This window comes from Pinus tabuliformis, chromosome 6, assembly GCF_031772625.1.
Source record: "Pinus tabuliformis cultivar Carrire ecotype Pingquan chromosome 6, CPIR1, whole genome shotgun sequence".
In the NCBI taxonomy this organism is placed as follows: Eukaryota; Viridiplantae; Streptophyta; class Pinopsida; order Pinales; family Pinaceae; genus Pinus; species Pinus tabuliformis.
The window spans coordinates 296,385,238-296,408,468 of NC_142292.1; the positions used below are offsets into that span (position 1 = coordinate 296,385,238).

The 23,231-nt window shown below is 40.1% G+C and overlaps 1 long non-coding RNA gene across 1 annotated transcript; it reads right to left on the bottom strand.

Moving 5' to 3' along the window:
• Nucleotides 1–13,127: 13,127 nt before the first annotated feature.
• On the bottom strand, nucleotides 13,128–14,763 carry LOC149258502 (uncharacterized). Its single transcript, XR_016246087.1, has 2 exons — nucleotides 13,555–14,763; nucleotides 13,128–13,190 (listed from the first exon to the last, which is right to left on the bottom strand). It is a non-coding gene; the product is annotated as an uncharacterized LOC149258502 (long non-coding RNA).
• Between the last annotated feature and the right edge of the window lie 8,468 nt (nucleotides 14,764–23,231).

Genomic DNA, 23,231 nt, shown 5'->3' on the forward strand with positions numbered 1-23,231 from the left:
AGGCTATTAGTAAGAGTTGCACCATGCTAAGGAGGTGAGGGGCCCTGTGCTCTTTATACAAAGTGTGTCAGTGCAGCGATCTCACTTTGTTGACTTAGAGAAACAAGGGTGCTCATTTTCTTAAAATAAAAGTATGGAGTAACTCCAAATTTTAGAAATGTTGAAAAATTGGGGTTGTTATAGTTGCTACAACAGTCCCTTTATAGTAAATGCTACTAAATTAATTTCAAAATTTGATTGGAGTATTCTTTATGCATTTTGTTAGTGATAGTGTATTCATTTTTAAACAATGTTCATAGTATCTAGGATCCTTTATTAGGGTCATTGCAATGGCTAAGAAATAGTTATCGAATCCTTTATGAGGGGAATTTACATTTTGTCGTAGCCTTTATGAGGATAATTGAAATGGAAATCAATATTCTTGCTTGGCCCATGATTATCTACCTTAGCTTTCACACAACAACTCATGAGGCGTTCCACCCAGTGTTGCAGGAACCACCCCCCCAAGGATCTAGAGGCAGATCCGCATCCCATACGGATCCACCACTGGTCCTTCGGCGGAACCGCGGATCAGAAAATTGGATCCGTGGTTCCGCCTTTTTTTGGCGATTCCTGGAAAATTGGATCCGTGGGGGTCGGATCTGCGGTTCCTATTGCCCAATCCCCAGATCTGGAGAGGATCGGGTGCGGATCCATGGAGGTTCAGGCGTGTATCCACCGCAGATCCGAGAGAAGGTGGACGGTTCCAAGGGGCTTTTTTTTTTTGTTTTGGAAATTTCGAACTGTTATGTGAGGAACTACAATTTCCGAATACTCCCAAGGTGCCCCTTGATGCTCCCTAGACGCTCCCTAGATGCTCCCTAATGGTAATGTTAAATTCTTAAAGTAAAAGTGACATTCTCCTTTATCTTACATTTCCATCCTTTTACTTAAATTTTTAACATTACCATGAAATGACTCGGGATGTTTGAGAGTGGTTCCAACCTCATCAAACTTCATATGGAGAGAATAGAATTTCATATCCCATTCAAAATTCCGCAGACTTAATAGTTTTCAGGATCAATGGGATTGTGGCATTTCATTGGATTATATCATGTATGAGGGCATGTGATTGGCATTTAATCAAGAGCACCAAGCCCTATATGTACCCCAGTGTTGGTGTTATTGATTGTTGAACTCCTTTGTCATAGCCTTAGCAATTATGTACCCTTCACTCAAGTCAAAATCATTGATCAGGCATGTTAAGCTTTCTCTACCATATTATAAGGCTTGGATTAAGCTGTTTGATCAAAATTAGGCAATGTTGACTAAAATCCCTATAGAATTGAAGTAGAGGCAAAGGCTAGACAAGAGAAGTGGAATCTAGATTGTAGATGGTTGATGCTGGAATAATTAATCATTGATGTACAATGGATGCCATATCTATCTTGATTTATATAAAAATATACATGTTTTCTTGTCTTCTACAACTAATTTGGTATTTTGGATGCTTTTTAAATATAAATGCAAAAAAACATAAAATATATATATATAGTAGATGCTTCGCTTCGTAGATTTTTGGGAAATGACGCTTCCGCATCCTCGCTTCATGTAACATTGGTTCCACCATTGTGATGTCATCCACCTTAGCTTTAACACAAAAGTTCAATTCATAACCTTATTGAGAATAACAATTCAATCCCCTTACCTTATAAGCTACAAAGCAAAATTGACACAAGAGATTCACAGTGCAACCTATGCTCCAAGGTTTAGAATCAAACTCCAACACTGTGTTGGTACATCATACCTCCAGGTGCACTCACTCTATATATCCACAATATGAGCCATTCATTTCAATTTTATGCCTAACTAGTCTTCTAGCCTTCTAGAAGCATCCACTAAATATCAATAAAACTAATGAACCCACCTAGAAATATAATAAAATATCTTGGACCAACATATCAAACTCCTTTACTTACAACCACTATGGGAGTAATAGTTACTTAAACAAATCCCAAAAGGTGTCATTAAAGCTTAGATCCAGAATTACACCACATAAATTGTCATTAGGCAATATAACACATCTTAATATCCCCTCGTCAATATTGACTAGGAGCACCTTGCAAAATACATATATATGTATCAAGAATAAGATGAAGAAGGTGACATAACATCACATCAAATCCTCACTTTATGTAAACTTCCTTCATACCAAGCATAGATCTCAACTTCACAAACTTTGTCTGTGTAAAACATTTGGTGAAAATGTATGCTACATTTTATTCACATATAGAAAACTCCAACTCAACAATGCCATCAAACACAAGATCTTCGATTTAGTCAACATCTAGCTTTAGAGAAAAAAAATTGATTCTTTGCTAGATCACAACTGATTTTTGTAGCCTTCCTTTCAACAAGTCCAAGCTCATACAAAACATCCTTGAACCACATTCCTTCCTTATTTTTAGACCCAGTATACTCAGAAGCACCGGATGCATAACCTCAATATTATTCAGGCTTGTCTACTTACCCCTAAAATTGCATGTGCAATTTGGACATTCATGCCAGCAGTACATTGATGAAGATGTGTATTCCTCTGACCTTGGTGTTTCATCTCTATGGATGGCTCTTATTTCAACCTAGGAGGTAGTATAACAGATCTAATTGGTCATTGACTCATTCCTATTGAGAGAAATTTCAAAAGATTCATTCAAAGAAGGAAGGATTTCTTACTCAACAATAGAAGGGCAAAGAACTCCCATCATTAAAAGGTCAATATGAGAAAGCTGTAGCAACTAAGCAAAGATGATTGATGAGATGCACAACATGCTGTTCTCATGAACAATAGATGTAGGAGAACCAACAACCATAAGTAATGTGCTTTAGTTTTCTATTTTTTAGGTCAGATCAACACTAAATAGTTTCAAGGGTTAATTTGACCTCCACAAAGATATGTGAAGTACGAGGAAATGGATCAATTGACTAAGTCTATGTGTGGTCTGGTGAATACATTGTTAATGGCAAAAAGTATGAGCTGATTATCCAGATAAGTAGAGCACTCTATTGTTGTTTGCAACAACAATGAATGGCCTTGTCTTCAGGAAACAAAATCAATGCATGTGTTGCTTAAATCAGATCAGAATGAAGCATATCCCCAACACTAAGGCATTATTTTCACTTGGCATGCTAACCACTTTATTGTTGATATTGCTAATCTCAGATTCATCTTGCTCAGGTAGAATCATGTTCTCTAGAAAGTGGTGGTGGCACACACCGAAAACTTATATTCAGTCTTGTGTAGCAGTAGAAAGGGTGCCCCCTGTTTAGTTATTATTGGACTTGATGAGACATCATGTCAAAAAAGAAAAGTTTGAAAACTATATTTGACCCTATTTCATGATGTACTTGCAGCAGCAATAAGATAAATTTCTCAATAGACTTGAGACAAAATTACCAATAGCCGTGAACTTTGTTTTGGGGAACTGTGGTCAACACCAATTCATATTTGAGAAGGTTTCAGCCACAAGGAAAAATATTGGGATTTCAGCAGTCAATAATTTTAGCCCAAGAAAAGCCATGGAAAAGGATAACTCCTTTAAGAAGATGGTGTTTGGCTTAAATTAATGCATACACTTCCAATTTGCAGCCAGGCACATGCTATGTGTGCTTGTGGCGGAGGAAGATGAATTGCTTCAGAAAGTTTCATTACCATACAACAATAAAAGTGTGTATTTCTAGATTTGATAAGGAAGGGATACATTGGAAGTAAATGGCTCTTTGAGAGTATCTTGTATAGCATCACATGGAGGTTTTAAACAGTCAACAATTCAGTGAGGAGACATATTCCAAGCTTAAAGGAAGCAATAGATTGTAATTATTTGTAAGAGTGAGCTCTTCTTATTTCTGGAAAGAATGTTTTTGGCATGGAGGTGCAGCCTTTGAGAGAAATCTGCTTTCCCTGATCTCTGATTATAATGGAAAGGTCTGAGATTACACTGATTGGTTTCTGATTCCCAACAATGGGTGCATTCTCTAGCAGCTATATACAATCCAAAAATGCACTCACATAGCAATAAAACTCTCAAATCGCAGCATGCACCAGACAGGCTTTGTAGATATGATAGAGGGGTATCTCCAACAAGATTGAAATGCTTGGTAGATGGAGAAACTAAAGCCAAATCTGAAGAGTGCTCCAAAAAAGATGATATAGGAACTTGAACATATATAAACGCCCAGCATGATAAAGGATAAATGAAGATGTTTAAGGGATGATTTCAAAATCACTCAAGGTTGTTAAGGACAGTTGGCACAAGTGGACCCCATCATTTTAATGCTAATTTTCGACAGTTGTTGGTAAAAGGTAGTTTAAGAAGAAACCAAGTCATTTTCTCTTAGGATACCCCATTACTTTGAACCCCTTGACACAGTTAAAGATAAGCCAGCTTACCGCTTTCATGAAGGTTTTTATGGATAAGGATAGTGACACCCTTAGAGAAGGGGGCAAACATTGTCCAAAGATACACATGACATGGTCAAACCACCTTAAAAGAGAAACACACCTTTATGAGTATGGTTGTGGGGTTGTTACATTGCACATCTTTAAAGTCAGATCCATTATTAATGGAGGGTGTTATTTTGAGGAGCGACCAGCCAACCCGCTCTCCAAAGACCATTGAAGCGCACAACATAGAAGAAGTGCCTACTAACTCTGTCGGAGCAATTAGAAAGTAGCTATATTGTTGTTACCACACATTACAAGGGCACCTCACCTGATTTCATGCACCTGAGCTATGTCTTAAAAGTTTGTTATCAGGTTGCCTTCTTGGGGAAGCGCCCTAGTTTGATAATGTTGTTTTAACAACCCTTCACCTATCTTTGCACTAATCCATATGAGATCCACAATTCCAAGAAGGTAGTTATGTCAAGGAGGCAACCAAGACATCATTCAAGTTCATAGAAGATCCCAAGGAGAAAAGCTCCCAGCCAAGAGGAAGAGTTGTGGCCTTATTAAGGTATATTATTATTTATTCTAGTATAAATTAGGGGATCAGGAAATGATTAAAGAGATTTTTTTGTTTTAGGGGGAGACAAGAAAAAAGGACATTTAAAGGAATAACATTTCAATCCCCTTACCTTACAAGCAACCATTGGATTGCCATGAGTTATTCTCCCATGGAGGGGATCACGAACACGTGATCTTGTATGAAAGGAATTTACATTCTCTTGGAGCCAGGGGAATCTCGATTTTTGTTATAAGTGAAGGAGTAGGATTAGGACAGTGACCTTCCTAGTAGTTATTCTCCCATCAAAGGGATCATGAACACTCGGAGCCTGAAGGGATCACGAACTGTTAAAATTGGCAACTAGGGCCAAACTCCATGTGGGTCATCTTCTTTATGGCAACTGATATTTTTCTTGGATCCATCTCATCAAGAGGTGTAGGATTGATCTAAAGATCATCCGATTCCGATAAGTATTCATGGAGTTATGATTTTGTTTGCGTTATAAGACAATTCGTCAAGGTCGGCTAGCAACCAAATAAACCCCACATGTGCTCAATGTTTTAGTATAAATAGAGGTGGCCTTCAAGTCATTTCAACACACTTGGGATCTCTTCCTCTCTCTACTTGTCTTTGAGTTTTAGTAGGAGGAGAGATCCTGAGGAATAATGTTGCCTTGATCCAGAGGGTAGAAAGCCAAAACTGCCGAAAAAGCCAGAATTGTCGGAAAAGCCAGAACTGCCGGAAAAGCTGGAAATGTCGGAAAGCCAGAAAAGCCGAAAAAGCCGGAACTGCCGAAAAAGTTGGAACTGGCGGAAAAGACGGAACTGCCGAAAAAGCCGGAAAAGCCGAAACTACCGGAAAAGCCGAAACTACCAGAAAAGCCGGAACTGCCGGAAAAGCCAGAAGTTGGAATTGTCGGAAAAGCCAAAAATGCTGGAAAAGCCGAAACTGCCAGAACAGCCGGAAAAGCCGGAACTGCCGGAAACGCTGGGACTGTTGGGACTACAGGAACTGCCGAAATTGCTGGGAACAGTCGGAATTGCCAGAACTGTCGGGAACTACCGAAACTACCAGAGCATCTATCTCCGAAGGAGAGCAGCATGCAAGGGACAATTAACTAACATTGGGACAGTTGTATGGTACTTAGCAGCAAATACACCAAGCATGCAATGTTACAGTTAGCATGCAACAACAAGCATGATAAGGACAACAAGCATGCTAGGGACAACAAGCATGCAAGGGACAACAAGCAAGCAAGGTGCAGCCAACACATAGGTCAGGATGGCAACATGGTGCATAAATGGCACATAATGCAGTACAGTGATGGGTACAGTCATGATTAATGAAGCGTGATGAGATGCAGCATAGTGATGATGGGTGCAGCATGGTGCAGCGCGGTGAGGTGCAGCATGATGATGAAATGCAGCACAACGATAGGTGAAAGAGTCACCTTGGAGAATTAGTTGAAGCAGCATGTCTTCAACTGATCTCATGTATCATCTTCTTAGAGATGATCTATGCTCTTATCTAGATAAGTCAAAGTGTTGACTTCTGTTGTAAACGTACTATCTCTCTCTCTCTGCTCAACTATTGAAGAACATATAAGAAGAATTGATCAAGGTTTTCCCCACATTGGGGTTTGTCACTGGCTAGCGCCACATCTTGTGTCCTCTTGTCTTGGCTTGTCTTCTGCGATTTATGTTTATGTTCTATCTGCAGTTTACTTTAATGCTGATGTGATTGCTAATCTGGAAAAGATATGGAGCTAACTATGAAAATTGAAATAAATTACTCTAAGCATAGAACATACCTAAAATTAACATGGTATCAGAGTTGAGGTGAAGACAAAGCCCAAGCAAGAGTGAAAGAGCAATCACCAAAGACAGTTGGGAAAGGACAAAAGGATCAGCGGATTCCTCATCCCTCTTCAAATTCACCAAGGGTGAAGTCGAAGCAGAGAATATTATCATAATGGCGCAGCGGAATATGGCCTACCTAAAGATCACTTCATTGGAAGACCGGATCTCAGGGTGGAAGGAAAGGCAGATAACTAGTTCGGCCATTATGCGAAGGAGTGTTCGAATGGCAGGGACACATCACTTGATGATGATAACAATCATTCCAGGGACATCTTCAATGATCAAAGGAATGTCACGTAATGCAAGTCATTAAGGAAATGGTCGACTCTTCATAGAAAACAAGGAACCCCAGGTATGAAGAATCAAATGTTGTTTCTGATAAGATAAAGAAGCGTTATCTTGTATTGGCCCTCTCCTTCAGATTCTTTGGGAATCTGGCTTATAGATTGTAGTGCTTCAAGGCACTTCATCAGATAGATGGGTGCACTCTCTAATTTGGTAGAGATGGAAACAATCGTGGGATTATACTTGGAGCCGATGCCACCTATCCTGGAAAGGGTGTAGGGAATGTTAACTCTCAATTGAATAAGGGTAACTCGATTCATTTACAGAATCTCTTTTATGTACCTGATCGCAAGAAGAACCTGGTGTCCATCTCGGAAATGGAAGTCAAAGGTTTCAGGGTGGCATTCATCGATGGAAAGGTACGTGTTAAAAAATATAATTTTCAAAGATGCTTTTTCTCATGGGTTCAGGGTTGGCAATTTGTATCAAGTTGCAGGATGGTCCATTAGGGATCATGTCAATTGACATATCGCATCTATAACACCGAAGGTCTACCTATGGGACCCTACCTGATGTGAGTCAAATGGTGATAGGGATGTCTGAATTCAAGTAGAGCATGAAGGTACATGTCTGAGATGTACCAAAGGAAAATCTTATAAGGGGACCATTCCCCTCATGCAGCAGGTCCACAGGTTTGGAACAACCCGAGGAGTTTGAGATTCATGATTGGGAATCTCATGCATACAGGTGGAAGAAATCCCTTTATGGCTTGAAGCAAAACACCCCGGGCGTAGTATGAGAGGATTGATAGCTGTCTGATGAAGCTGAGATTCACTAGGAGTGAAACCGATTCAAACCATTACCCAAAGGTTGTGGATGATAGACCTCTCATACCGGCACCTTATGAGGACGACCTATTTCTGACAGGTGTAGACCCTCTCATTTGCAGAAGTAAGAGGGAGTTGGATTCCGGATGTGTAATGATAAACTGCAAGCCTGTGACTACCTCGAGGATCTTAACTTTTAGAAGTTATATGGTAGTGATGTCGGACCAGATTTGGGAAATGCCTCTGAGTTTCATAAACTTATTCGCGTTGATGTTCTTGGTGAACTTCCTTCCGGACATATGTTTTGCAGTTCGCATGGTGAGCTCATATTTGGTTGAGCCTCACTAGATTGGTGCCAAGAATCTTCTGAGATATCTTCAGGGCACAATCTCTCATGGATTGAGATACACTGCCGGAAATATGAAACTGCATGATTATTTGAATGTTGACTGGGAAGGTAGTATGGAGGATCACTAGAGCACTTCTTAGTGCTGGTTCTCTTTGGATTCTGCTTCGATATCATGGATGAGCAGGAAGCAGAAGTCGGTTGCTATAAGCACCGCCGAGATCGAATACATAGCTACGAGTATGATCTCGTGTGAAGCCGCACGGTTGCTTGTACACATGATGAATACCACTGTGATCATCTGTGACAACCAGAGGGGGGATTCGATTATTGAGGAATTTCGTATTCGATGATTGCTCCAACAGATAGACATCAGATACTGCCTTATATGCGATATGGTAAGTCGATGAGCGAGGAGGCTCCATCGCATTGAGACTGATGTACAGGTCGCAGACATTTTGTCAAAGCCCCGGGGAAAGGTCAAATCTGTGACTTTCACGAACGACTTGGAGTCGTTGAGAGACCTTCTTATAAGAGTCTTGCATGTTGCATGCACTGAGCTCTGGGGGCTTGGGGTACTTACTGGAGCAACATACAACCACAAGGCGACTCACCCTCCCCTAGTGGTGCGCCATGAACAGGATGATTAGTTCTTTTGTGGGCTGGGATGATTAGTTCTCCCGTGGCAACTATGGAACAGGATGATTAGTTCTCCTGTGGGCCAGGATGATTAGTTCTCCCGTGGCAACTGTGGAACAGGATGATTAGTTCTCCTGTGGGCCATGATGATTAGTTCTCCGTGGCATCCACTGACAGGGTGATTCGTTCTCCAGTGGACAAGATGATTAGTTCTCCTGTCAAGGCATCCTACCCATGCAGTCTGGGACTCATGGGAAGTACCTCTCATTTGATCAATGAGCAGGGAAATGAGGATAGGGACCATAGTAGTACTATCGATGGACGCATCGCTATATCTACCGTACTCCCTATGCTAGGATGACCTCCATTGATCTGGGATCAATGAAACTAATTTGGGATCAGTATGAGTGGTTTGAGACACTCTTGTGACATTGATCTGGGATCAATAAAACTGACTTCGAGTCAATAAGAGTGATGTGACACACTCTCTTCAGATGAAACTGACTTCAGGTCAGTAGAGAATGGTATGAGACATTCTCGATCAATTCTTCTTCTTCATGGTTCAGCAGAGCAATGCATGGCACTGATGGCAGAGATAGTACAGTCGGACATATGGATCAACGGATGGAGTTCTCCCTAGTTGAGAGGGAGTGTTAAAATTGGCAACTAGGGCCAAACTCCATGTGGGTCATCTTATTTATGGCAGCTGATATTTTTCTTGGATCCCTCTCATCGAGAGGTGTAGGATTGATCTAAAGATCATCCGATTCCGATAAGTATTCATGGAGTTATGAATTTATTTGCGTTATAAGACAATTCGTCAAGGTCGGCTAGCAACCAAATAAACCCCACATGTGCTCAACATTTTAGTATAAATAGAGGTGGCCTTCAAGTCATTTCAACACACTTGGGATCTCTTACTCTCTCTACTTGTCTTTGGACACTTGGGATCTCTTCCTCTCTCTACTTGTCTTTGGACACTTGGGATCTCTTCCTCTCTCTACTTGTCTTTGGGTTTTTTAGTAGGAGGAGAGATCCTAAGGAATAACGTTACCTTGATCCAGAGGGCAGAAAGCCGGAACTGCTGGAAAAGTCGGAACTGCCGGAAAAGCCGGAACTGCTGGAAAAGCTGGAACTATCGGAAAAGCTGGAACTTCCGGAAAAGATGTAACCGCAGGAAAAGCCAGAAAAGTCGGAATTGTCGGAAAAGCCGGAACTGCCAAAAAAGCCGAATCTGCCGAAAAAGCTGGAACTGCCGGAAAAGCCAGAAAAGTCGGAAATTTCGGAAAAGCCTGAACTGTCGAGACTGCCGGGACTACCGGAACTGCCGAGAACAACCGGAACTGCCGAAACTACTGGGGACAGCCGGAATTGCCAGAACTATCGAGAACTGCCGAAACAGTCGGAGCATCTGTCTCCAAAGGAGAGCAGCATGCAAGGGACAACTAACTAACATTGGGACAGTTGTATGGTACTTAGCAGCAAATACACCAAGCATGCAATGTTACAGCTAGCATGCAAGGGACAACTAGCATGCAACAACAAGCATTCTAAGGACAACAAGCAAGCAAGGTGCAGCCAACACATAGGTCAGGATGGCAACATGGTGCAGCAATGGCACATAATGCAGTACAGTGATGGGTACAGTCATGATTAATGAAGCGTGATGAGATGCAGCATAGTGATGATGGGTGCAGCATGGTACAGTGCGGTGAGGTGCAGCATGATGATGAAATGCAACACAACAATAGGTGGAGTCACCTTGGAGAATTAGTTGAAGCAACATGTCTTCAACTGATCTCATGTATCATCTTCTTAGAGATGATCTATGCTCTTATCTAGATAAGTCAAAGTGTTGACTTTTGTTGTAAATGTACTATCTCTCTCTCTCTCTGCTCAACTATTAAAGAACATATAAGAAGAATTGATCAAGGGTTTCCCCACATTGGGGTTTGTCCCTGGCTAGCGCCACATCTTGTGTCCTCTTGTCTTGGCTTGTCTTCTGCGATTTATGTTTATGTTCTATCTGCAGTTTACTTTAATGCTGGTGTGATTGCTAACCTGGAAAAGATATGGAGCTAACTGTGAAAATTGAAATAAATTCCTCTAAGCATAGAACATACCTAAAATTAACAACTAGGAGCCTTTATGAGAGTAATTTACATTCTCTCAAAGCTAAGGGAATCTCAATTTCTATTATAAGTAAAGGAATAGTATATTGGAGAGTTTATATAGAGAAATGTAAATAGATCTAATAAGTCAAAAAATATGATCTCTGAGACTTCATGAGGGGAAATGTAAATTGATCTTGAATCTCCTATTGTAGAGCAAGGCAGTGAATGAGGCAAGCCCCTTATAATTCTACTCCGCCCTAATAGTATTGGGAGAATTTGCATTAAGGATTATTTAACAACAATCAACTAAAGGTAATCAGTCTAGATCAGGGAAAACAAGTCAAAAAGCACCCAACCATCAATTTCAATCAACATATTATATATGTGTCGTTGACAACTAATAAGAACTCCAACTATATGACCACATTCTCTTAAATTGTGAAAGAGATTAGAAGGTCTTGAAACTACGAGAGGATACTTTATCAAAGAAAATACAGCAAGCAAATGAGTTCCCTTTTTTCTTCCTAGGGAATGGCTCATGGAAAACACCTTCTCTTCCAAAATTTTGGGAGTTCACGTTTTATAATGAAGTCCCTTTGGAAAGCAAGAAACTTGAGTAACCTTGAAGAAAAAGCCTAGAGCCTAGAGCAAATTTGGTTAAAAGCTCTCAAAGCTATTAGAGAATCAGTGAACATGGGCTAGAAGGCCTCAAATCTCTCTCCTCCATCAAGGTGGTCGAAATATTAAATGCTTTGAAGCCTGAGTTCAATCCTAATTCCTAACAACCAATTTCTAGGCAAAGGCGGGTTAGAAACCCTCATCCATGGATCAAGTCGGAGGTGGGGTGGTTAGGTTGAAGTTTGAAGGAGCAACAAAAGGTAACCAAGTGAAGTTAAAGCAAGTGGAGGGAGTCATAAGGGACCATCGTAACATGTAAAGCAAGTGGAGTCATTTGGGACCATCGTAGCATATTTGTTCTAGGTTTTTTCTACTTCATCCATCTACAAGAAGAAACCAATAACAAAGCAGAAGGTGTTGCTCTTCTCAAAGGCCTAGAAGTGGCATTGGCTAAAAAGTGGAAGGCGTTGCTCTTCTCAAAGGCCTACAAGTGGCATTGGCTAAAAAGTAGAAAGCGTTGCTCTTCTCAAAGGCCTAGAGATAGAAGTGGCATTGGCTAAAAAGTAGAAAGCGTTGCTCTTCTCAAAGGCCTAGAGATGGCGTTGTCTTTAGCCATATGGGTACGCAATATTCAGAGGTCACTACAGACTAGTTTATACTATATTTGTAGTATATTCCTCACGGTTGGTACTTAGTGTGGTTCTGAATATTCAACACAACTTCAAACCATAATAGTATTAGTTGGGGATCGTAGTGAATGTCATATATGAAAGAAAGCATTTAGGAAGAATTTCATGAGAATAGTTGGGGATGGGTGATATTTGTTTCCCGGGTAACTATGCTCATTACGTGAATCCTATGGCTGAGCTAAATAAATTTATACCAATTTATGAATTCCTCACATTGCCATGTTTACTTTCCTATGGATTTCTTCTATCAGAAATAAAGGGGATAAAATCAGGTTCCTTGAAAATGCAGTAAAGTACATAATCTTCTACATTGGTTGATTATCATGTATCATCAGAAATATCTACATCCACTATGTAAATAAGTACCTTCATTCAAAAAGTTTTCCTTGAATTCCTAATATTCAGCTTTAGAGAGCTCTTCAACCGGAAGCGAACAAATTCCCATACACCAGGCCTTGACCGTACCGCAAGAACAACCCATGGTGGAAGAATGATGGCCTCCTGAAACACATGTCATAGTGTCACGACAACCAAATGAATAAGCACACATTTTATGACAAATGTGTGCAATTATTTTGAAATCAACTGCTCCAGGAATTGCAATAATGTTGCATGCATTTTAAACCGTGAAAAATCTGACTATACCTGGGGAAATCTTGTACTTGGGACACGTAATCGTAGCTCAGGGTGTACAGGTACATATGGAGAAAATTGGCCCTGTGCAGCATCGCACTTTTGGCTTTCCGAGAGAGGTTGCGATCTTGACTCTACGGTTAGCGGTGTGCTTTGGCCGGACCGCTATCATCCTCAGCTAATTAGAGGCTCGAAGCTCTGCATGATGGACGAATCAACCAATACAATTTAATAACAGTGAGCGCGTGTCACTAGGCAAGAGCAAAATGGGTGGGCTACCCCATCGATCGAGCAAAAGACCTCAGGACATTTCCAAATAGCCCAATAGTAGATATTATGGTTCTCAGATATTATGGTTAGTCAATCTAATAGCTGATAAGGCTGCAAAAGTTTCTTCCCCTCGGCAACTAAACCGAACTCTACCGAACTCTCAAAAAGAAGGATCACAAAGAACCAAGATCACAAAACAGGCATACCCACCATTTATCCCAAAACACAAAGCAACAAAAAAAATACCCAATACACTATCTATGTACTCCTTCCAGAGACAAAAGCCCCTCACCTCTAAGGGCCGCTTTGATTGCCATCCGAAGGCTGACTTGAATTGCTTTCCTTCTTTCCTTTTGGACCGATTGAAGAAAAGCTGGAAGTGAAGACCAATGATACCAAAGGAAATTTTTACCCACAGACGAGTGAGACGAGTAAGATAGATCGCATTTAAAGCAAAACGAGCAGCGGGGATAGGCGCATATGCGATAGGAACGATCGACTAGTAGGCACCACAAAGGAAGCAAGAAGGGCGTGCTATATAAATTCCGTGAGCAGCGATTGAACTGAACATTCCAAGTGCAAGTGCATCTAGCAGGAATCGAACCTACGAGTTTGCCGATGTTGAGTTGGGCGTTTAACCATTCAGCCCGCGAAGAAAATGGTCAATCCTCCCATTGCTGTTATGATTTTTCCTGGAATCGCCAATCCTCCAATTGCTCTATGTTTTTCCAAGACAGAGTTCCGATTTTCATTTGATAAATGTCATGTAACATAAGTTTCAGACAGCAAGCTCCTGTGCTAACACATAAAGGTTCAGACAGCAAGCTCCTGTGCTTCAGCCTGTCACATACATATATTGAACTGTCCTCCTCCCAAATGAAAATTCGCCCAGTGCAGCATCGCACTTGTGGGCACCACAAAGGAAGCAAGAAGGGCTAGCTATATAAATTCCGTGAGCAGCGATTGAACTGAACATTCCAAGTGCGAGTGCATCCAGCAGGAATCGAACCTACGAGTTTACCAGAACCTACGAGTTTGCGAATGTTGAGTTGGGCGTTTAACCATTCAGCCGGGAAGAAAATGGTCAATCCTCCCATTGTTGTTATATGGACAGAGTTCCGATTTTCATTTAATAAATGTCATGTAACATGAGGTTCAGACAGCAAGCTCCTGTGGTAACACAAAGGTTCAGACGGCAAGCTCCTGTGCTTCAGCCTGTCACATACATATATTGAACTGTCCTCCGAAATGAACTCTCTCCAGAGAGGTTCAGACGGCAAGCTCCTGTGCTTCAGCCTGTCACATACATATATTGAACTGTCCTCCGACGAAATGAAGAAATGAACTCTCTCCGGAGCGCTTGCTCTATTTTAAACCACGACACCTCAGTTGGAAATGGAATCTGCCACGACAGCCCACTCTCTGACAGAAGGTGAAACTCGGACTCCGCGCCCGTGACACCGGAAGCAGAACGCGCCCACGACACCCGAATCAGCAAGCGCCTACCGACTTTTTCCGAAATGAAGAAATGAACTCTCTCCAGAGCGCTTGCTCTATTTTAAACCACGACACCTCAGTTGGAATTGGAATCTGCCACGACAGCCCACTCTCTGACAGAAACAACCCACTCTCTGACAGAAGGGGAAACTCTGACTCCGCGCCCACGACACCGGAAGCAGAACGCGCCCACGACACCCGAATCAGCACGCGCCTACCGACTTTTTCGGAGTAAAAATTTAATAGAGATTTTTTCCAATCCTTTAATATTTAAAAAAAAAAAAAATCAAATTAATGAAAATGACGTTTGAATGTTATTAATATTTAAAAAGAAAATCACAATATTATTAATATTTTTAAATTGAAAGAATGAAAATGAGGGATAATTATTCACGTTGGCGTTTCTCAACGTTTAAGTTTTGCCGAATATTTTTAATGTTTTTTAATTAAAATTGAATATTCAAGTGTATTTAGTAGAATCAACTTTTGAATTTGTCAATGTTGAGTTGGGCATTCTAATTATTATTTACAAAGAAAATGGTCAATCCTCTGATTGCTATTATGTTTTCTCTTATATTTGCTAAGAAAATGGTCAATTTTTTATTGTTGTTATATTTTTTTTGGAATCGCTATTATTGTTATGTTTTTTTCTGGAATCGTCAATTGTTTTTATGTTTTTCTTGGACAGAGATTTGATTTTAGCCCCATCACTTTAAATTGTCATTTGATAAATGTCATGTAACATCAGCGTGACAACAAGGATCTGTGCTAACTATGCTTCAGACAGCAAGCGTGCACATAGATATAATGAATTGTCCTCCTCCCAAATGAACTCTCTCTTGGAGAGTTGGCTCTATTTTTAAACCACGACATCTCTCCTGGAGCGTTGGCTATATTTCTAAACCACGACACCTCCCACTGTCGGTTGGAAATGGAATATTTGGCTGCCTTGATAGCCCACTCTCTAGCTGAAGTGGAAACTTTGACTAGAAGCAATATGCGCCCACGACACTGGAAGCAAAACGCACTTATGACACCTGAACCAGCATGCGCCTACCGACTTTCTTGGAGTTACATTCTAGTTTAGTTAGATTTAATAAAGATTTTTTCGAAAAAAAAATGAAAATGATGATTACAATGTTATTATTTTTTTTTAAATTGAAAGAATGAAAATGACGGATAACAATTATTTACGTCGTTATCTCGGAATTGGTGCTCCTCAAGGTAAAAGTATTACATAATATTTTGAATGCTTGTGATTAAAATTAAATATTCCAAGTGCATCCAACAGGAATCAACCTACGAATTTGCCAATGTTGAGTTGGGCGTTTTAACCATTCAGCGGTATTTGCAAAGAAAATGGTCAATCCTCCAATTGCTATTATGTTTTTTCCTGTATAGAGTTGGGCGCTTTAACCATTCAACCATATGAAAATCGTCAATCCTTCAATTGTTGTTATGTTTTTTTCTAGATAGAGTTCCAAAGTACACACTGATTTTAACCCCAGTCACCTTAAATTTCCATATAAGGTGTCATGTAAATTAGCTTCAGACAACTAGCTCATGTGCAAACTGCTTCAGACAGCAAGCCTGCACATGAATACGTTGAACTGTCTAAAACCACAAGAAACAAATGTCATTTCCTCCCAAATGAACTCTCTCCAAAAAATGAGAGTGTTGGCTCTATTTTTTAAACCACTACACCTCTAATCAACCCATTGTCTATGAAAATGGAATCTTTGGCTACCACGATAGCCCACTCTCTCGCAGAAGTGGAAATTTTGATTCTATTTTCAAACCCCAACACCCAAAGTAGCATGCAACCACGACAACTGAATCAACCCACGCACCCTATCGACTTTTTTGGGGTCACATTATAGTTTATTAAAATTTAATAAGATTTTTTCCAATTTTTTAATACTTTTAAAACATTTTCAAATTAATAAAAAATGACTTTGTTACGATGTTATTGATATATTTAATTGAAAGAATGAAAACGACGGATAACAATTGTACATGTCAGCACCTCAGAGTTGGTGCTCCTCAATGTTTAAGTCCTGCAAAATATTTCCAATACCTTTGATTAAAACCATGTGTTGCAATAGTTAAAAACATGAGGGTGGTGAGTGGTAACGTATGATTTTTTAGAATCTTTGGCTCTCTCAACCCGTGTAGAGGAACAAAATTGTATGAGCACATAGCTAGAAATCTCTCTATAAAGAATGAGAACAATATGCTCCCATAACCAAATAATCCCTATCTCCTTGTCCTACAAGTACTCAGTTCGTCTCCCATATTGATCATTATTGGGTCATTCATTTTGACTATTGGACCTAAACACCAATCAAATATCATAGGCCTTAGTCACTTTATGTCATGTTGCATCAATACTCAAAAGGTTAGATGTAGTGTTGTGGATCCCATTATCTATAAAATGATGAACATAATGGTTTGAGTCTTAGATCACATATAGCTCAAATTGATGGTTGATTGGTACCTTCCATGCCCCTAGTGCATAGTAGGTGTGGATGCAATTTGTCACACTTGTAATGGCTCCACCTCATTTCGAGGTTACTAGTGTCCCTTGTTGGGATATCCCTATAAGGAAATAGATGTACTCAACATCCAAATTAAGTGTCTCCTCACGAGTACAAAATGCCTACTCATTAGGATCTCAATACCTAGCAAGTCTCTCCAATAGCATTGCTTGTCTCTACAAGTTGGGTCTCTTGAAGAACTTGAAAATTCCATAATCACGAAGTGTGCTTGGTGTGGCCCAATCACCTAAAGAATTATTCTCTACTATTCGTGTGCTCACTCTCTCCACTTGATCATTATATAAGGCTTTGCATGATCCATAAGAAAAATAGAAATCAATTCCATTTTTGTGTGTTTGTTTTTTGTCAAAAATATGAGTGTGCTTGCGACACCAGGTATGGATAGTTGTGGTCACCCATTAGTCTTACTATAACAACCCACTAGCATTTCTATTTACTCATGACTATTCATTGCAAGAACCATGAGCACACATAAGCACACCAAAAAAGATTTTGCACCCAGTAAAAATCCAAAGTTATTAAAATTGAAATGAATCAAAATGAAGAGCATGGGATGAGAGCTTACCTAGTCCACATAGCTTGAAATTTTGACAAAAGAATCTCTTAGAATCCCCAATTGAAGTTTTTGGTGTAAATTGGTTTTTTCGATGATGATGAATTTGACAAGTAAAATGGTAAAAATTAAGTGATTTTTCATTTTATTTAAAACATTTTAGCTGTATTTTGCAAAATTAAAGCCAATTTTCCCCCAATTTCTCACTATTTTTGGATTTCGTGCAATGTATCTTTATTTCTGACCCTTAGGCAAGGTATAGGTACCATTCTTTGGCATTTTTCAATGTGAATTTTTGTACCTTTGAGTTAAACATTGTGAATCTTACATATAATGATAAATTCTTACCTTCCATTTTCCACTATTAGCCTTTGTTTTATAGGGATTTTGCCTTAGAGTCAAACCCATCAAGTTGTGGCCTTAACCTATCGACATCAATTATGAAAAAGTAATTTGTTCGATAATTCCTACCTACCATGGGTCATTCCAATGAGCACATATGTTTCCATTAATTGGTATCCATGATGAGTTTTTCACATAGGTCTAGGAGCCCCATTAGCGCCACCATGATTTCATGTTTAATTTGTATTAGTATTTCTTATCATTGCTTGCACACTTGTGATGAATTCTTCATTAGTGCTTGCTTCCTTATGCTTCCAATATATTCACATTAGTTACTCACCATTTACATTGATTAATTAGCCTTTTGAAACATTTCCCTAGAGGAGATGAGCTTATGAGTGTACATAACTTGTTGAGCACATTTCTTCTTTCTTTCCATAGGTATCATGTGTCTGAATGTAATAGGCATGTCTTTCGACATTCATCTCTTCCACTATACTATGACATCATATTTATTCTATTTCAACCTTTATAACATGGAAATGACCAAAATAAAAATTATATATATATATATATATATATATATATAGAGAGAGAGAGAGAGAGAGAGGGGGGGGGGAGAATAAATTAGATCTTTACTATTCATCCATTTAAATGAAAATGGTCAGTTTATGTCACCCTTGGAGAAAACCTTTTTTTTTCTGAGTTATTTATTTTCAATTGGGTTTATATATATATATATATATATATATATATATATATATATATATATATATATATATATATATATATATATATATGGGGAGAACAAATTAGATCTTTATTGTTCATCCATTTAAATGGAATGGTCAGTTTATGTCACCCTTGGACAAAACCTTTTTTCTGAGTTATTTATTTTCAATTGGGTTTATAGTGTTACCTTAGGAGTTCTACCATGATTTTCAATTTTATTCCTCTGTTGATGGCGTTGGATCCGCCAACATTCAAGGGGATCTCCTCGGTAAGAAGTCCCAACTAGACCTCAGACCGTTTGGAGTAGGAGTCCTAGCAGTGGGTGGTAATGTAGTGCCTTGACCGTGGTAGCGCGTAGAGGTAAGTATGATAGCTTTGGTCGGAAGCAAGTGTGTGACCTTGCAGTGAGTCAAGTGAGATGCATGGGAGTTCTAACACATGGAGGGGAAAAGGAAGTGTGCCCCTTAGAACCCTATAATAGTACACAGCCTGAAAGGAACACACGAGCGGAATGACATCACAAGCTGGAAGCAGAATAGTCCACAAACCAAAGTGACAGGTTAATCCAGCAACACACCTTCAATGAGATTCATGAAATTGCATACAAAATAGTTCATAAGCAAATGCATGAGTTAAACAACATAAATTGCTAAAGTAACCATAATAGTCAAACTACAATAAAAACATATGCATGAAAACAAGTTGGCTTAGTTATATTATTATTAAGTGAAAGTTACATCCATACATACACCAGTGACAACCACTAGCCCTAATAGTGGAAAATTACAGTAAACACCGCGTGCTCCTCCAAAGAAGTATACTCGCTCTACGTTGTGGATAAGTTGAGGCTCGTCACAATACTCTCCAAGCCTTCTCTAAGCCCAAGCCCAACCAAAGTCTTGGATCCCAAAAGCCTCCTCTATGAGTTATGAGGTTCTATTTATAACAAAGGGTGGGGTGACCCTTGACATTCCCCTTTGACTCTTTGACTACTCTCATGACTCTTCAACTCCTTTACAAATAACTTTTTACATTACATTGTGATTTCTTACATTCCACTAATGACACTTGGAATTTCACTTACAATATATTTACAAATAATATACATTTTCCACATATGCCCATGTGGGATAAATAGGCTAGAGTCATCCTAACAAGACAAACACTATGACTCAGAAGCTTGGGGAAAGACCAATTCGATAACATCGTCTTGATGATCTTCAGTGACAAATTGATACCAAGCTTGGTACTGCGCTATGGTGTCCCCATATTGTTTGGTGATGTCTTTCTGGAAACGAACTCTTGCCTCCATGTCTTATGGGTATATGGTCCTGGAACCTTTGTCCAACTCATCTTGAAGCATGTGCAACATTGTTCTGAGTATGGCAGGACCACCAATGTACCTCTGCATGTTTTCTGCGCTCAGCTGCAAGTCATCATTGGTGGCCTCTCGCATCAACTGCTCCATGTACCTGTCGACCTCCAACTAGACTTGTTTCTTTGCAATGGCTTGGGTGAGGGAACCGATTGAAGGGATCATGTGTGTCCTCACCATGACATTCAGAATCTTGAACAACCGTGCATAGGAAGCCTGTATGCTACTGACGAACAAAGGGAGCTACTCATATTTCTGGATCAACATCTGGATCCGTGCTTTGTCTAGATCTGCTTACGACTTCATCATCTTATGCAAGTAAAGCAGGGCTCCCTTGTATCTCATTATCCATTCTTGTACATGTGCAATAGCAACATGTATGTCTTTGAGAGTTTTGACAATTTGTATGCAGCGCTATTGAAAACCATATAGGTGGACAACTACCTTATGCACAGTGACAAATCCATCATAAAGTTTCTACGTGGTGGTTTCAAGAGTTGATACTTCAGCGAGTATCGCTTTCCTAATCTTTACCATAGCAGATCCTACAGATTTTTTTGCCCTCTACCTGGCCGCTTGCAAGTCCTTTGCCATCTAATCATTCTCTACTAACATGAACTTGACATTTGAGCTCGTGGCTTCTGCATAAGCCTTAATGGCATCGGCCATGGAAACTATATGCTTTCTAAGTTGTGACATTATCACCCTTTCCTTCATACATGCAGGTGATGCGTGATCATCCGGGAAATGCTTTCTTCGTGCTTGTACAATATTTTGTTTCAACTCATCAAAGGATATATTGTACACATCCATCATCAGATCATCATCAAGGAGAACAACCTCTCCTTGCTCACTCAGGATTGGTTCTGGTACTGGAGGTGGTGGAGACTGTGAGGCAACCTCGGATTCTCTTGGCATGAGGTCGATATCTTGGTTTTGTAGCTCCTATTCCAACTCCAACTCCATATCTTCAACCATTTTCTAAATCTATTGAGTAAGTTCCCACTCCTGCAACTGTTAATTCTCTTCTTCTTCTGTTGGTTGTTCTGACTCTTCAACCTGTATTGGTGCAGTTTGCTCTGTCATTGCGCATTTCCCTTCTTCATGTTCATGTTTCTACGTATCTTCCCTCTCTCTCCTTCTTAGCTCATGCTCTTCTTTCAGCCTCTTCTCAATTTCCCGCAACTTCCTTTCTGCTTCTTCCAACCTTTACTTTTATTTTTTCCTTTTCTCTTCTCTCTTTATGCACTCTTTCCTTTTCGCCTCCACTGGAAACTTCCTTTCTGCTTCTTCCAACCTTGACTTTTCTTTTTTCCTTCTCTCTGCTCTCTTTATGCATTGTTGCCTCTTCGCCTCCACTGCTAAAGTTGCTTTCTCAACGAGAGGATCTTTTTTGAACTTGTAGCTTTGCTCGGCCTCTGGGTTCTCGACAATCTTCCTCTTGCCTTTGTCTTGCATTGGTTTGTTGCTCACTGTTGTTGTCGTTGTTGCTTCCTGCGGTGCTACTACCTGTAGAGTAGCTTTCCATTCTATAGCCATGTTGACTAGTTCATTGAGCTTGGAGGAGTTGTAAGAGTATCTCCAAGGATCTTCCTTTGCCCAATGAAATGTCTCATAGATCCATGGATAATACACCTTCACACAGTGGTTCTTGCAGATACAGTGGGGATCATATGAATTGTAGTCTTTGGTGTCAAACTCAAACTTTTCTAAGTCCTTGGCCTTGGCATCCGCATCCTTCAAGCTCTTGATCTCGTACAATCTAATCCACAAAGGAAGAGCAGGCCATGGTGCCTTCTTCCTCCTATGCAGCCTTGTTGATAACCCTGTGGAGATGTGATATGCAACCTCTTGCATGACCAACTTATTCGTGGCAAACCTTGGTAGCACATGCGGAGGCTTCTCTCCATCGAACATCTCGATGAAGTTGCCATCGGGTGAGGCATACCAATCTGCAATGTTAAGTATTACCTCCATCAATTCTCAGGACATGCAAGGTGGATCCTACTCAAGGATTAACTTGTAAACCAGGATGATGAAGTGGTCAGGTAGCCTTGCCATGAATCCTTGGTAGCTGCACTCGGAAAGAAACTTGCAGTAAATATTCACAGTATTCTCTAATGGTGTCCATGTCCAACCCATGCTAGGAAATTGATGTTGGGCACAAATTGCATCAAGTAGGTACGCTGACATATAGAATCTCGCTTGCTTATCCTTAGGCGAATTCTAGGCATTAGTCACATGCACTTTCAACTGAAGAGCCAATAGATCCGACCAGTTGAATGGCCTTCCATCATTCGCCAACTGGTCCAACACAACCACCCAATTACGTGGAAAGGTCTTCGTGCTCTCTTGACCGTACAATTGGCATACAAAGATGACTAAGAGTTGGTAGTCCTTTTTGAGTGACTTAGTCTTGTAAACATGATTGGGTGTCAATTTGAATTTTGATGGCTCTTTCACCCAACGCTTTATGATGTCTCTAGTGTTCACATTGTTGTGGGGAGCATAAAAAGTGCATCCATGCAGTTCACTGGTTGTGGTAAGTGATACATCTGATGAAAGTTTTCCATCCTGAAAGTAGCAAGTTGTGTTGCACTGGCAATGCTCAATGTCATCGTCTTGGGATCTGTATGTGAGACAATCCAGTGAATGATGTCCGCACATGGGAAGGTGGGGTACCTGCATGCAACTGTATGTAAGCCTGATCGGTGGACGTTGACATAGACCTACCGGTCTTCTAGATCTTCCTCAAAGTTCCCTGCAAAGATATCATTGATTTCTTGCCACGTTATCATCATGCCCTTCTTTACGAACAATTGTGTGTCTACATAGACTGGCAAGTTCATTGACACCAGTTCAACTACTTCTCCAGTGCTACTCTCGATAGTGTCCTTTGATGTGGCTTTCTT